We start from the raw sequence: 14,245 nt of genomic DNA on the forward strand, positions 1-14,245 counted from the left end.
CATTTCTAAAAGCACCCCTCAACTTACCTGGAGATACACAAACACAGAAAAAAAAAAGAAAATTCTCTGTCTCAAAGACATCACAGTCCAAAATATGTTGACACTGAAAAGTCCCTGCGGAAGTTGTACCTGCTGTGATTATAACAGAGGATGAGTGGATTACTCAGTGAAACAATCCATCCATGGCAGGAGAGATTATTTTGCATGTTAGAGGAAGATTTGGGGACTTTAAATCCTAATACCCCATTAATGATTAATGTATCTATTGCATAGGAACCTGCTTGCTGACCTGTTCACTCCCTGCCTCAATCACATCAGAAGTTTGTATGTTTTTGCTGTACCAGTGTTGTATTCATGTAAGAATTTTCTGTCCTGTTTGTAACTGAGCAGAGCTCTGAGTTTTACCTCCCACATTCGAGTCCTCTGTTATCCACCTAAATTAAATTATTTGTGAAGCACGTTGATGTTCACCCCTGGTGATAGCAGAGGAGTCTTTCAGGCCAAGGTATTTGTGGTTGTCATCTTATCTCCCGATAAGAAGATAACAGTGTTCTTCCTGCCACTGACACGTTAGCTTCAGGCTGGTAGCTTTGCCTATCAAAGGCTGGCAGAAAGACAGAGCGGGGTCGGGTATTTGTGTAGCTCAGCTTAGCGGTTTCCTTGGTTAGATAAATGATAACCTTGGTCTTACCTCCACTTGCTTTGTCTCAGACTAAGTGGGTGACAAGGCTGATGTCACATCTTCGGGTCTTGCCTGAAGTCATTTGAAGGGCTCTGACTTCATGGCAGGTTGGTGACATGTTGGTCTTGTCCTTTCCATCTCGCCCCACAAGAGCAGATTCTCTCTGTGGGACAGGACAAGCCACTTCAGACCAGGGTCCCTCTTACCTCCTCAACTAGTAGCCAGGGAGCAAAGTTTTATTGACAGTAAATAATATCTTTGTGCTTCTGTGCCTTGCCTACAAGTGAAGAGATCACAACTGGGTTGCTTTTGTGTTTCGGAGGGTTTTTTTGGGGATGGGGCTCAGAGAGGACCCTGCGGCAGTGGTGTTGGCAGAGCCTGCTCTTGGGAGCGTTGGCAGGAGCAGGTGCCCAGGAGGCGGCAGCGGCTTATGCCTGGCATTGCTCTGTCCTTGCTCTTGCTCTCACGGGGCAGCTTTGAAGAAGTTTCCCCAAGTCCTCCTCTACCTGCCCAGGGTTTCGTTACTTCTGATCGGCTGCAGAGCTGGGAGTGCTTCTGAAGGTGGGCTGGTGACAGAGCAGCTGTCACCTCCTGGTGAGGGGAAAGCACCGAGATATTAGCAGGGCACAATTAGAGGGTGGAGAGGAGAGGGGGAGAGATTGACTGTGGGCCACTGTTAAGTATTTTACCTGTCAAAAGATGACTTTAACCTGCGCATTTAGGCTATAAAAATATTTCTTCAGTCAAGGAAAGATCTGCTGCTCACAAGGACAAAGCTAAGGCAGCATCTTCTCCTTGTCTCAGAAAATTAATTTAAAATAAAAAAGTGTGGAGAATTCAATAGCAAGAGATGAAGAGAGAGAAAACCGTGCCTGGGCACGGTCTTCAGTTCCTGCCCCTCATACCTCTGCATTGCAACGGGGGTATGGCATAGCTCTTTTTGCTAGGAGCAAAATCTGTGTGTCTACACCTTAAAGCCCAATTAAAAGCTCCCAAAGTCAGCGGCAATCTCAAAAGAGCACTTACCTTTAAACCACCTTCTGTACTGATTCAGTGCTCCCTTCCCAGGAAGGTACCCAACAGTCTCCATCTCGCTGTGCACCAGAACATCTGCCCTCAACCCCGCGCAGCCCGTGAGAGCCCAACCACCACCGCGGGGGCCGCGCTCAACCTTCTTCACTCCAGATCACCTCCAGGGCTGAGATCTTTGGCTGGCTCCTGCGCGGTTCCTCCAGATTTATGCTAAGTAAAACAGAACTGATTTTGTCCCGTATTCTTATTAGGCCAATAATTCTTTTCCTGCGCTTTTCAAATCCCTTGCTGTCTAAACGTAGGATACAAATGACTCAACCTATGCATTTCATGTCATTTGTGAATCATTAGGCCTCACTTAAGAGGGTTTGCATCACTCCACGCTCATCTTTATAATCCTAGACAAATTCTGGGCTTTGGCCAAATAGCGTTCAGGCTTCACTTCTTTTCCTTTACCTTCAGTTCTTTATGTGTTACTGAGTTATTCAGACACTTTCCATTGGGATGAATTGGAAATACACAATGGAAAATGCAGTTTCTCAAAGGAAAAATTTACATTTGCTGAAGTTTGTTTGTTTATTTTAAAAATCAACATGCAATATATACTTCTGGCCAGATTAAAAATAGAAACATGGCTCAAATATTTCAATTTTCTAAGTGTTTTGCTTGAAAACAATGCAACAAAATGCTAAACATATTTTACTCATGACACACTGAACACTGCCTCATAACAGTTGTAAGCTGGACACCTATTCTCTGTTAACAGCTAGGCTCTCTGGAGAAGAATTCCTCTTGTACTTTTGATTCATGGTGTATCAGGCTCATTACAGGACTCCAGGGTATTTTTGGATGTGCTCTTTGGAATTCTGTTATCCCTATTTTTGCAGCAAGCTGGTGCTGCTACAACTCCAGCAAGGAATGCGTCACTAAAGACAAATAGGTGTTTAATACTCAACTGATCTAAAAAATTTCAGGGAAATTCAGGAAATCAAACCAAATAAAGTGTTCTTTCACTTTGGAGCTTTTTTTTTGGGGTGGGGGGTGTGAGGGGGCAGAATTGCTCATTCATAATAAATGTGTAACTAAAGTTTTGGTTGCAAGCTAGGATAAAAAGCTGGGGTAGAAATTCCAAATTTAACTCTGTGCTAACTCTTATGAAGACAGAAAATGAAGAGCCAGCAAACCCAGGAATTAGAGTGAGACTCTCTTCCCACGCATTGGTCGCAGTGGGCTCCTACGAGCCACATCTAGAGCAATTTTGGGCAGGTACAGAGAAGGGATCGTCACCATTTAGTTTGAGAACAAAAGAAACATGAAGACATTTCTGACTAGTGGAAACCAACATGAATTTTAACTGTGCCCAGGCTCCATCTCTGTCTTTGCAAAGCTTTTGGCACCTCCACCAGAAGTCCGTCGTGATGGGACAAAAAGTCTGACTCACTCTGGTGATTCCTGTGAGCTACAGAACTGCTGTATTTTTGAGATGTGCCTACCGAGATGATTCTTACCTTCTTCATAGCACTCAGTGGCTCCAGGGAAACCCCAGACACCCCCATCTTCATAGAGCTTGGCACCTGGTGCCTTACCTGTTACCCGTGGCACGTATCCATCTTCCCACTCTGGGAACTGTGATAAAGACAAAAGGCTTCACAATCATCACTGCTTTTGTGGGCATTTTTATCACCGGTAGGATACGTATTGATTTTGAACCAGTCTTGTTTGTCTGAACTTCGGAGCTGGCGGTCTGCGGACATCATTTCAATCTGTTCAGCACTCCCAGGCGTAGGGTGCCCTCTTTTTATTTTTAAGGCATGTAATAAAGCACAAAATTAATTCCATGTCTGATTTATGCCCAAAGCCACCGTTCTGTGTTCTTCCAGCTGAGATTTGATTGGATTTCATTAGATTCTTTCCCATAGAGGCAGATAATTTTCCTCAGGTTTAAGTTTGAGTGTTTCTGGGTTTGTCTGGGGTTTGGCGTTATTTTGTTATTTTTGTTAAATAGCTGAAAAATGCATTCTTATACTTGTCTGTATGGAGCTATTAAAAGAAAAATAAAGAACATGCCTTTTTAAAGTCAAAGGCATGAGTTTTGCATAGATGAAGCCATTCTAGAATTCTTTTCCTTTACTCTTGCTATTCATTGACTGTCCTGTGTCATTAATAGGTATTGTCATGAGACGCTTTTTGGCATCTTTGTAACAGAACTAGCAAATTATTTACCTTCCTCGATTCTTGCAGGCCTGCATTTACCAACAACTCCAGCTTAGCAGCTATCGTTTAAAAAAAAAAAACAAAACAAAACCAACCAAAAAACTAGCCATGCCTAGATGGGCTGGCAAATACCTCTCCTACCTGATGCTTCCAGCAGGAAATAAAATATTCCCCCCCTTGCTCTGTTGATCCTGCCTTAACAGATGATAGGCTTAACAATATGAGTGGGAGTTAGCAGAGGCAGGTTCTGCGAGGCCAGATAACAGGCGCTGTAATAACACACGTCATGTTGTCAAAGCGGTAGCCTGCGCCCACCCTTCGTTAAACGGGTACGGACTGACTCCTACTGCCTCTGCGCCGGAGTCAGCCCGCGCTGCTCTTGATCATGTTACTCCGGCTCAAAAGGAGCCCGAGTGTGGCCCTGACAAGATGGAACACAAGAAAAGGGAAGCCTAAGGAAAGAAAAAAGAAGAAGAAACGGTGAGATCAGAAGAGGACAAGCTGAGGAAATAACGAGAGGAGAAATAAGGTGATGGGGAAAAAGCACCGCAAGGTGATAACAGAGCTGAATTTAACTCAGACTTAAATGCTTTCCTACATAACAAGACTAAACTGTCCTTGATGCTCGCATGGGCTTCACCAGCTAGAGAGAAGTGCCTGAAACGTTTTTTACCGCGCTGCAGTTTCTTAAGGAGCCAAAAGCAACGTGGGCCCCAGCTGGGCATGCCCTAGCCAGCCAGCAAGTTGCCATTGCCACAGCCCAGCCCGATGCGAGAAGGAATTTCATAGAAATTGACAATTTCTTTAAGGTCTGAGATCACAGCTTGCAAGTAATTATAGAAATAAATAACTAGTGACTGGAGCCATCTGTTCTTTATTTGGCAATGCCTTTCTTCTTCATGAAATTAGCACACCTGCAACCTACGCCGTCTTCCTGAGGATGGGTCACTCTGCCCTCTAAACCGCAGACGGATTGCTGGAGCGCAGGCAACCCTCTGGAGATGTCGCTGCTTATCCTCCTTCTCCTCACCCCCGGGGGAAAAGAATTAATATGCTCAACTGAGTTTCATTAGTTATTCAGGTTGAGGAGAAGCGGTGACTAGGGGGTGCGGTGGTAAATAGTTATTTATCACCGCAGTTTGAACCTCATTATCAGGGCACAGGGTGGAGGGTTCGGCTCCCAGAGCCCGGCTGCATCCTTACCGGCGGAGCAGGAACCTCGCCGGGGGTTTGCACGAGCAGCAGGACATCCCTGCAGCAAACAGCAGAGTCTGCGATGGGGAGCCCAAGGGGGGGGGAGCGTGGTGGCAGGGGGTTACCCCAATATTGACCCCCTTTGCCCCAGGATGGCCCCGCCGGGGGTGTGCTGCTGCGGCTCCCCGCAGCGCTCCTCCCCGCCAGGGTTTCTCGGCTCACATCAGAATGGTGTGGGATGGACATAACCCAAATCCAGACAATTAAACAAGAGCTTTCCCATGTCTTCAGTGGGGGTAAAATCAGGGCGTAGTGTGGGAAATTCTATTTTTCTCTCTTTTTTTTTCTTCCCCGCTCTCACATTTCCCTTGTTTTAATCTTTCGCAGTGAGGTGTTCTGTACAACAGCAATCATGGGAATGAATTTTAAAAGGATTATTAATTTTACTTCCTTTTTTTCTTTTTTGAGTTTGACTTTTAGCTTAAGTCGAAAATATTTCAGGTCTTTAGAGCCATAATTAGACATATTGTCCTTAACCAAATGCCAGATAATTTGTACGCACTTGAGGTAAATCTTATGCTGGAAAGGTAGGCAAATATTGAAATATGTAATGAAAACGAAAGGAAGCATGAATAAAAAAAAAACCCCTCACAACTATTTTAAATCTTTTAAATTACTTTCTCTTCTCCCTCTCATTAGTAAATATTTTAGTTATTCTTGCATTGAACAAATCCTCCTTTCAGGGTCTCTGTGTGTCTTTCTCTCTCATTAACATTCTTTTTTTATTATTTTAACAAGTCATAAAGACCTAGTTATTTTTACAATTCACATCCTATACAAGATCCAGATGCAGGGACCGGAGAGAGAGAAATAGCAGTGTGTTAATTCATTCCGGGCAGGGATTTATTTTTTTCTTCCTAGCTTTAGATGAGAGGGAGTTTTCTTTTGGCTAAAAACATTCAAAGTAAGTGCAGCACTTTGGGGAAAAGCACATAAAGGGACTTTAGCGGGAGGGAGAAATGAAAAAGGATGGAAAAGTCGAGCAGTGACAGAGGTAATCAGAGAATTTACAAATTATTTTTTCTGACAATGTAGACAGCTTTAGGAGGTTTCCTTCACTTTCAAGATAAAGTCACTTGTCATTCTGTTAGAAAAAGACAAGGGATGTGTCAGGAGTTATTTGAAATGTAAAGTATTGTTTTTAGCTTCCTTTTCTTTCATTATTGTAGTAGCAAAGTACTGTCTCTGTGCTGATGGAGAGGCTGAAATTGCAGCGGGTGAGGAGGGCTGCAGGACCAAGGGGGCTCAGAGATGCCCAGGGCTGGAGAGACCACGGAGAAGAAAGGACAATGGGGACTTGCAGTGTTGAAGACATGGGGCAAAGGAGTGGGTTTGGAACAGGAATGAGGGGAAATGGGGGTAATGAATAGCTCTGTAGCAGCTCTGTAGCTGATCAACTCGAGAAGTGCTGTGGGTGTATAGGGCGGCATGGAGGTAAGGGACACCGCATCGGGGATCCTCTGAGGACACGGGGGCTGTGTAAGGGACCATCAGAAGATGCTCAAATGAAGAATATCAGTGCATCAAGTGTTTGCCTATCACAAGGTTCCAGATGTTCCCCTTTTGTCTGAGTCCTCTCTGCCTCCTCCCCCCGGCCTCCATGGCTGGGTTTCTTCACTGTTCTTCCTCTTATTCCTCTTCCCGGAAAACTCCTCGGTGGTTTCCCCTCCCTTCACCAACGTTTCCTGGAAGCATCACATGAATGCAAGCTGCAGCACTGTCACAAACCAGCATTGTTCTGCAAAGCTGTTTTTTTTTTTTTTCTTCTCACATACCCTGACCGTTGCAGAGTAATCCTACTGTCTGAATAAAATTCCCAAAATTCTTTCTCTGGGTACCTCAGATACTCCACCTGCCTTCTCTTCCCCAGCCCAGTCCCCGCTGCTCCCGACGCAAAGGAAGTTTCAATCCAACTTTTATACGCAGTGCCAGTCTTCTGCTGCAAGCCCCGACTGTGGAGAGACCCTGAAGCCCGATGGCACAAGAACCTCCAGGCCCTGGAAAAGTTGGTTTCCAGCTCCCCCTGGGGAACCCACTCCCCGCTGCTCCCTGGATGGCAGCAAGGGTTACCCGGGCAGGTAGCGCTTTGAGGTTCACAGCTATCCCAGCTTTCCTTCTTGAGGCTCTCCCTGTAATGGCTGCAGTTAGCAAAATAACACCGGTGGCAGATAAGCATCTGGTAACCCATGGCAACCAAGTTCCTTTAGAAAATGGTCTTCCGGTAATTTCATAAATGAAAAGGCTTTTTTTTTTCTTTTCTTTTTTTGGTTGGAAATGGAAAAAAAAAAAAAAAAGAAAAAAGAAGACAAGAGAATAGAGAAAGGCACCAGGTGTGTTTGTGTACACACGTGTGTCCGTGCAATCGTGGGCAGGTGCTGCAGGCGCCCCCGCAAGCTGCGCGGAGGGATGCTCGGCTGCATCCACAGGTCAGACAACGTGGGCTCGCACACCTGTGGCTGCCTTTCACTTTCCACCCCATCACTCCACCGATATCCGTTTGGATATCCGACCAGCAATTTCTTCCAAATCTCACCATAGCAATGGCAGGCAACTGCTGAAAAGCCAGTTAGAGGATCGGGCCAACAGATGAGGTTAGATAGATGTATAGACAGGACAGCAGACAGGGAGACGGGTATTTGTGCAAGTTGCTGTTACAAGATGAGGCTGATTATATTCCATTCCGGATTTGATTAGATTGCATAAGTAGACAGACCGGCAGAAATGAGCTGCCTGGTAGAGCAGGACATTTAACTAAAGGTCAGACAAAATTGCCCTGGAAACTCGTAGGTACAGCGAAGTGCGGAGGTGGAGGCGGAGCTGTTAGGGCTGGTTTCTCTTAGAGACAGGAAGAGAGTTTAATTGCTAGAATTTTTGGAAGCTTTTTACATGCCTTACCTCAAAAGCGCCCTACGTAAGCACACCCATAGTGCAGCATGCCCACCGCAGGGCTCACCCTACAGTGCAGGGGTACCAGTCCGGCACCCCATATCCTAAACGTACAGCCAAAACCACCCCAAACTCTCACTGCATGGCCACAAGCATCCCCTGCTGACCGCCCCTCCATGTCTCCAGCTGACCTGAGCCACGGAGGAAGGAAAGCACAATCTCCTGCCCTCCGCTGCTGGGATGCCAAATCCAGCCAACAGCCTCGTCACAGGGAAATACTCTCCCTGTTCATAAATGAAAGTAATCAACAAAGCCAGAACTGCAGGGGAACTGACACTCACAGGCTGTGTTGACAGCATCTGTATTATTTCTTCACATATACTTTTTCCCCCTCTAAATTAACTTTTCCTTTAAATACATTTTTTCCAGCAGGCCAAATAATTGGATTTTTCTTTGTTAAAAGAAGGGAACATAAATTACTCCTGTTGGGTGCAGATTAGGTTACGGGATTTCTTTTCTTCTGTCACCGTCAATGCCCCAGTGTCAGAGAGCTTTAATATTTAATGCATTCCTAATTAGTCTCCATTGGCCCAGGGCACTTAACAAAACCTGACACCAACCATCGAGTCAAGTTCATTTAGAGAGCACAATTACCCAACCATCATTTCCATACTGCAGCTGGATTACCCATGAAATTCCCTTCCCAACCCCCATCCTTGCTCCCACCTTCCCACAGTCGCAAGTTAATTACCAAAAAAAAAAAAAAAAAAAAGAAGAGGATTTGATTCCAGTGACAGAAGATACAAATTATCTCATTTGGTCAGGGCAATGACATTTCCAAGTCTCCTTTAATCGCTAGGAAGCTCTGCTGCATTGAACAGCATTTACTGAAGGATATTGCTGCTTGTGTCACTCTGCTGCCTTGATGCCTTGTTGCTCTGCATGCTCCAAAGATCTGAAGTTCACGCTTTCCCAATGCACAGGATGATCGTCCGGGAAAGAAGGAAAAAAAAAAAGCATCTGGAAAGGAAAATAAAATATAACTTTAAATAACAATTATTTGCCCAGGGAGACTTAGCCTTCAATCAACAGACGCGATAGGGTACACGCAGGGATTAGTTGGTGGTGATAGACGGCAGAGAGAGCAGTAAGGATCAGCAGAATGAGCTTTACAAAGAAACCCAGGGGGGGTGAAGGGAGAGCCCAGCTTCCCTGCGCTGGAAGCTGAGCCAGAGCGCGGGATATCCACGCTCTCCAGCTTCTGGGACCTCACCCTGCTGTCACCCAGGTGCAGTTCTTGATAAATCCAAGAGAAACAAGCTCTGAAGCGCTGTCTGGAAGCACCGACCTTTCGCTGTTGACTCTAGGGACACTGGCAATGCAAAGTTCAGCTTCATGAATTCCTATCTAGAAAAAGACTTTGGCTCTTTGCTCCAAAAACCCTGGGTATAACTGAGCTGAGCGGAGAAAAGGAAGCAAAGAAATGCACCGGGACTTCACTATTCTGGAGCACAATAACCCAAACTCCACCAGCTGAACACCAACCTCCTCTGATGCCAGCTCTTGCTGCCACCACAGGGGTCTCTGTGTGGCAGTCTTGGGCTAAAAATTGTCATTTAAGAGACAAAAATGCTATGAACTGGACCTTTTTTTGGATGTTTATAACACTGAAACCAAACTGCTTTGTGGGGATGCATTGGCTTGACCTTCATTTTCAAAGAATAACCACAGGAGCCTTCTCACGGATAATATCAACAATTACAGAAAAGATAGTATCTGTAAAACCTGCCACTCCATGACTAATTTCAATGACAACAACAAATGCAAAATGTATGTCGCATGCTGAAGAATAATTTAATTTGAAACCTTAAAAAATGGTCAGTTAAAAAAATATACAATATGAATTAATTAAAAATTGACATCAGTTTCCTCCTCATCCTTTCCACGCTGCTCATTGAGGTGAAACCGACCGAACAGCATACTTTGTTAAATAAACTGTCAGAGTTTCCACGATGCCAAATTTTAAATTGCACAATCAATTGCAACATTTGCAGCTGAAGCTGTATTCACAAATCACACAGGGTTGCTGCTCTTCGTACGTGGGATGCCTGAAATTGCGATTGGTGCAATTTGAAATGTTTGATCCAATCTTATTGACTTCAATGGAAATTTCTTCTCACCAATGCCATGCAAATATTTTTCTTTTTTTTTTTTTTTCCCCAAGAAAAATCACCCAGCTCTGCTATCTAGCTGTATCTGTTCAAGAAATAAATCCCTCCACAGCTTCTAAAACTTCTTAAACCAAGCACTAAGAAAGCTCATTCCATGAAATTATGACATTTCTCTTCAGTAAGTGAGAAATAACCACTTGTTGTTGATCCTGTGTATGCACCTTCATCCTCCTCATGCAAAGAGGCAGCAAGCGAAGGGTTAATCTGGAATATTAACTTGTTAGACTGTTGATCTGCCCTGGGGCTATCAGGAGCTTAAATAGCCAACAGTTAATTAAAAATAAACTGACACTTTACTTTAAGGATAGTTTTAATAACCATTTATAAATGTTACATTAAAAATTCATGCACTGTTATCAACTCCTGCTAAGGATTTACAGCACAATGGAGGTGTTATGAATGTTTTATAGCTTCTGTGGAAAACCTCTTCCTGAACAGAGATTTTCAGAGTTCTGTGTGTCTTTCCAGGGCTGCATCATACGTACCCAAGACAACAGCAGCACGGCAAACACAAGCAGCTTCCCAAGATGCTAGGGCTTAAGCTTAGGCTTTGCTCTGCAACATATGTGGCCAACGTATCAGAGGCCTCATATATCTCGAGAAATTGTTAAAAAAAACACCTTCCTGATTTCTGCTCTAAAGCAGCCCGTTCAGCCATGGTCTTTAGGAACAGCCACTCGTAGCTTCCCCATCCCGTGCACAGAGCGGATCAGTTTTCTCAGTCGGTACGTCACAACCCCCAGGAGGGTCACGATAAACAGTCGGGGGCCTCCGAAAGTGCGGCAAATATGATTACAATCGAGAGGAGAGAAAACAACCTAATGCTCCAGAGCAATCTTCATCAGCCTCTCCAAATGCATGCACACACAAGCAAACACGCTCACAAACACATCCGCCTAAACACAAACACATACTCGCTGTGCATGTATATAAGCTTATCGCGGGTACATTTTTCATTCCTGTTTGCAGCTGAGGAGAGGCGGCGAAACTATTGTGCTTTGAATAAGCAGTCTTTGACCTGGAAAGCACTGAGAAACTCTAAGCCATGGCGTTGAGTCAGGGCTCCCAGGTCCTCCCTTCCCACCTGGCTGTGGTTGCAATGTGCCAGCTTACTTTCCCATCCCCATCCGTCAGGAGGGACGGTAATCCTTCCCATTCATAGTGGGCTTGTACAGATAAACCCATTAACGTGTGGGAGGTGGCAAGATACTACAAGGATAACTGCTACCGGAGATTATAGATAAGTTGGAAGTCTTATTGTCATTATTAGCCATTTCGAAATGAGCTTCCTTTGACAACGTCGCTGCCCCTTTTGTTTTAACTCTCTGCAAACACTGGCATGATTGAAGCTGGCTGTCTACATGCGTATGGAAAACAAATTTAACCTTATGGTTACCTGCTTATCTGTGCTACTTTTCGCTCATTCTGTGTATCGCGCTGAAAGTGATAATAAGCGGGTGAGATGCTGCGTGCTGGAAGGAGGGAAACGCGGCTGCCAAGGCCCCGCGTGGCCCTCAGGCAAAGCAGTGATTAAATCCACAAGGTGAGGGCCCGACCACCTCCTTTGTACTTAATGCTGTCCATGCAAACACAGGTCCTCACTGTGCATGCACCGATGGAGAACAGCCTTCAGACTCCGCAGCCAGCCACCAATCAAACTGGCATTCACTTTGCTTGCTTTTTCCCTTTTTTTTTTTCCTCTTTTTTTTTCAGTTTTGCTGTGTTTTAGAGGAAAGGTTCTGTGAGCATTGGCTGTAGGGACTGCCAAGAAAAGGGTTAAAAATGTATGAAAAATACTTGGTGTCAGGCAGGTGCCAACCTCTAATTAGGGTAATTGATAATACAATGTTCGAAGTAGCTGAAGCCCTAAGGCTGCCATGCAAACAACCCCTGAAGAGCAGAGAAAGATGAAACAGGCATTTGCCCAGCTTCACTGGCCCAGGTTGCCCCGAGAAGCTGTGGCTGCCCCATCCCTGGAGGTGTTCAAGGCCAGGTTGGACGTGGCTTGGAGCAACCTGGGCTGGGGGGAGGTGTCCCTGGGCAGGGCAGGGGGGTTGGAACTCGATGATCTTCAAGGTCCCTTCCAACCCAAACCACTCTATAATTCTATGATTCATCTCATCAAATTTGCACCCTTAAAAGCAGCCAGAGCAATGCTGGACTTTATCCTCCGTGCCTAGAGCTGATGCATATTCCTGTCAGGTTCTCCCAAGCACCCCTATCTCCTCTCACTCCCCTTCCAGAAATGGCAGGGTGAGGGCAGCATCCTCAGAGGCCAAAGGCACATGAGTGTACAACCTCTTTGAGCTGCAGGAAAGCCTGGCCCTGCAACCCATCACCTATAGAAGCATACGATACCGTAGAATCATGGAATGGTTTGGGTTGGAAGGGACCTTAAAGATCATCTAGTTCCAACCCCCCTGCCCTGGGCAGGGACACGTCCCACCGGACCAGATTGCTCCAAGCCCCGTCCAGCCTGGCCTGGAAGGTTAGCTTTGGTATGGCTAAGGCACGGCCCCGCTAGCTGCTGAGGGGCACGGCCAGCCCCGCGTCCATCCACACTGCCCGGAGCTCGCAGGGGCACACAGCCAGCAGCCCGTGCAGGGCATGGGGCCAGATCTGACGCCCCTCAAAGGGGATGAGAAAACTTGGGGTGGTTTTAGTGGGTAACAGGCACAGAGGTCCTTTAAAACATCGTCCTTTCCATCCTGCATTCCCACTGGCTCTTCCTCTGTGCTGTTCTCTGAATTATTTTTCATTCAGGGCAACTTCTCGTCTTTTCCCTCCAGTGACGACAGTTTTGTTCTGATGGAGTCGTGAGGTTCACTAAATATAGTGAAGGGCTGTTTCTGCAGGGACTTCAAAAAGCTTGTTTCGTTTGCTTGGTTCCTTTCATCCTTTGTTGTCCTTGGTTGTGTTGGACTCCCAGCTGCTACCCAGCCTTATCTGCTCAAATTTCTGCTGAGGACTTGGAGGCACCACAGTCAAAATCCACATGTGATACCCAGGCTGAAAGCTGCTACTCCCCAGCTCACACAAATGAACAGAAGCTCAAAGGGACTTCACGTGCACGCACACATACACACACGTACAGCTGCCTGTGGATGCCACCATCACATCCTCTGAAAGACTTTTCAGCTGAAGGTAGAGGATGATGTGTGTGTGGACATGCAGAGGATGCACATCCCACACGCACGCTTCCACGGGGGCTTCCAGCTGCACGTGGCCACCCTGAGCCACACTCAGACATGGCCCTTTTGGGCATTCTGGGAGCTAAGAACCATCTCTGCACCCCCTCCACACACAGAGAGCTCTTGGAGCAAAGCACCTTCTCTCTGCAAGCCCCAGCTCCAGACTGTGTGCATGGAATTGCTGCTTTTTGTGCTGCTGCTCTGTCCTTGCAGATGGATCACTCACTTCTCCACAGGGAAACACGCTTCACCCATGCGCACTGCAAAAGCCGTACGATGCCCATGCACACAACGCTGGGCGCGTCTCTCCCACACACACCCCCTCCACTTCTCTATAAGCACAGCAAAGGGAAAGAAAGAAAGAAAGAAAGAAAGAAAGAAAGAAAGAAAGAAAGAAAGAAAGAAAGAAAGAAAGAAAGAAAGAAAGAAAGAAAGAAAGAAAGAAAGAAAGAAAGAAAGAAAGAAAGAAAGAAAGAAAGAAAGAAAGAAAGAAAGAAAGAAAGAAAGAAAGAAAGAAAGAAAGAAAGAAAGAAAGAAAGAAAGAAAGAAAGAAAGAAAGAAAGAAAGAAAGAAAGAAAGAAAGAAAGAAAGAAAGAAAGAAAGAAAGAAAGAAAGAAAGAAAGAAAGAAAGAAAGAAAGAAAGAAAGAAAGAAAGAAAGAAAGAAAGAAAGAAAGAAAGAAAGAAAGAAAGAAAGAAAGAAAGAAAGAAAGAAAGAAAGAAAGAAAGAAAGAAAGAAAGAAAGAAAGAAAGAAAG

This window comes from Charadrius vociferus, unplaced genomic scaffold, assembly GCF_000708025.1.
Source record: "Charadrius vociferus isolate BGI_N301 unplaced genomic scaffold, ASM70802v2 scaffold56, whole genome shotgun sequence".
NCBI classification, from domain to species: Eukaryota; Metazoa; Chordata; class Aves; order Charadriiformes; family Charadriidae; genus Charadrius; species Charadrius vociferus.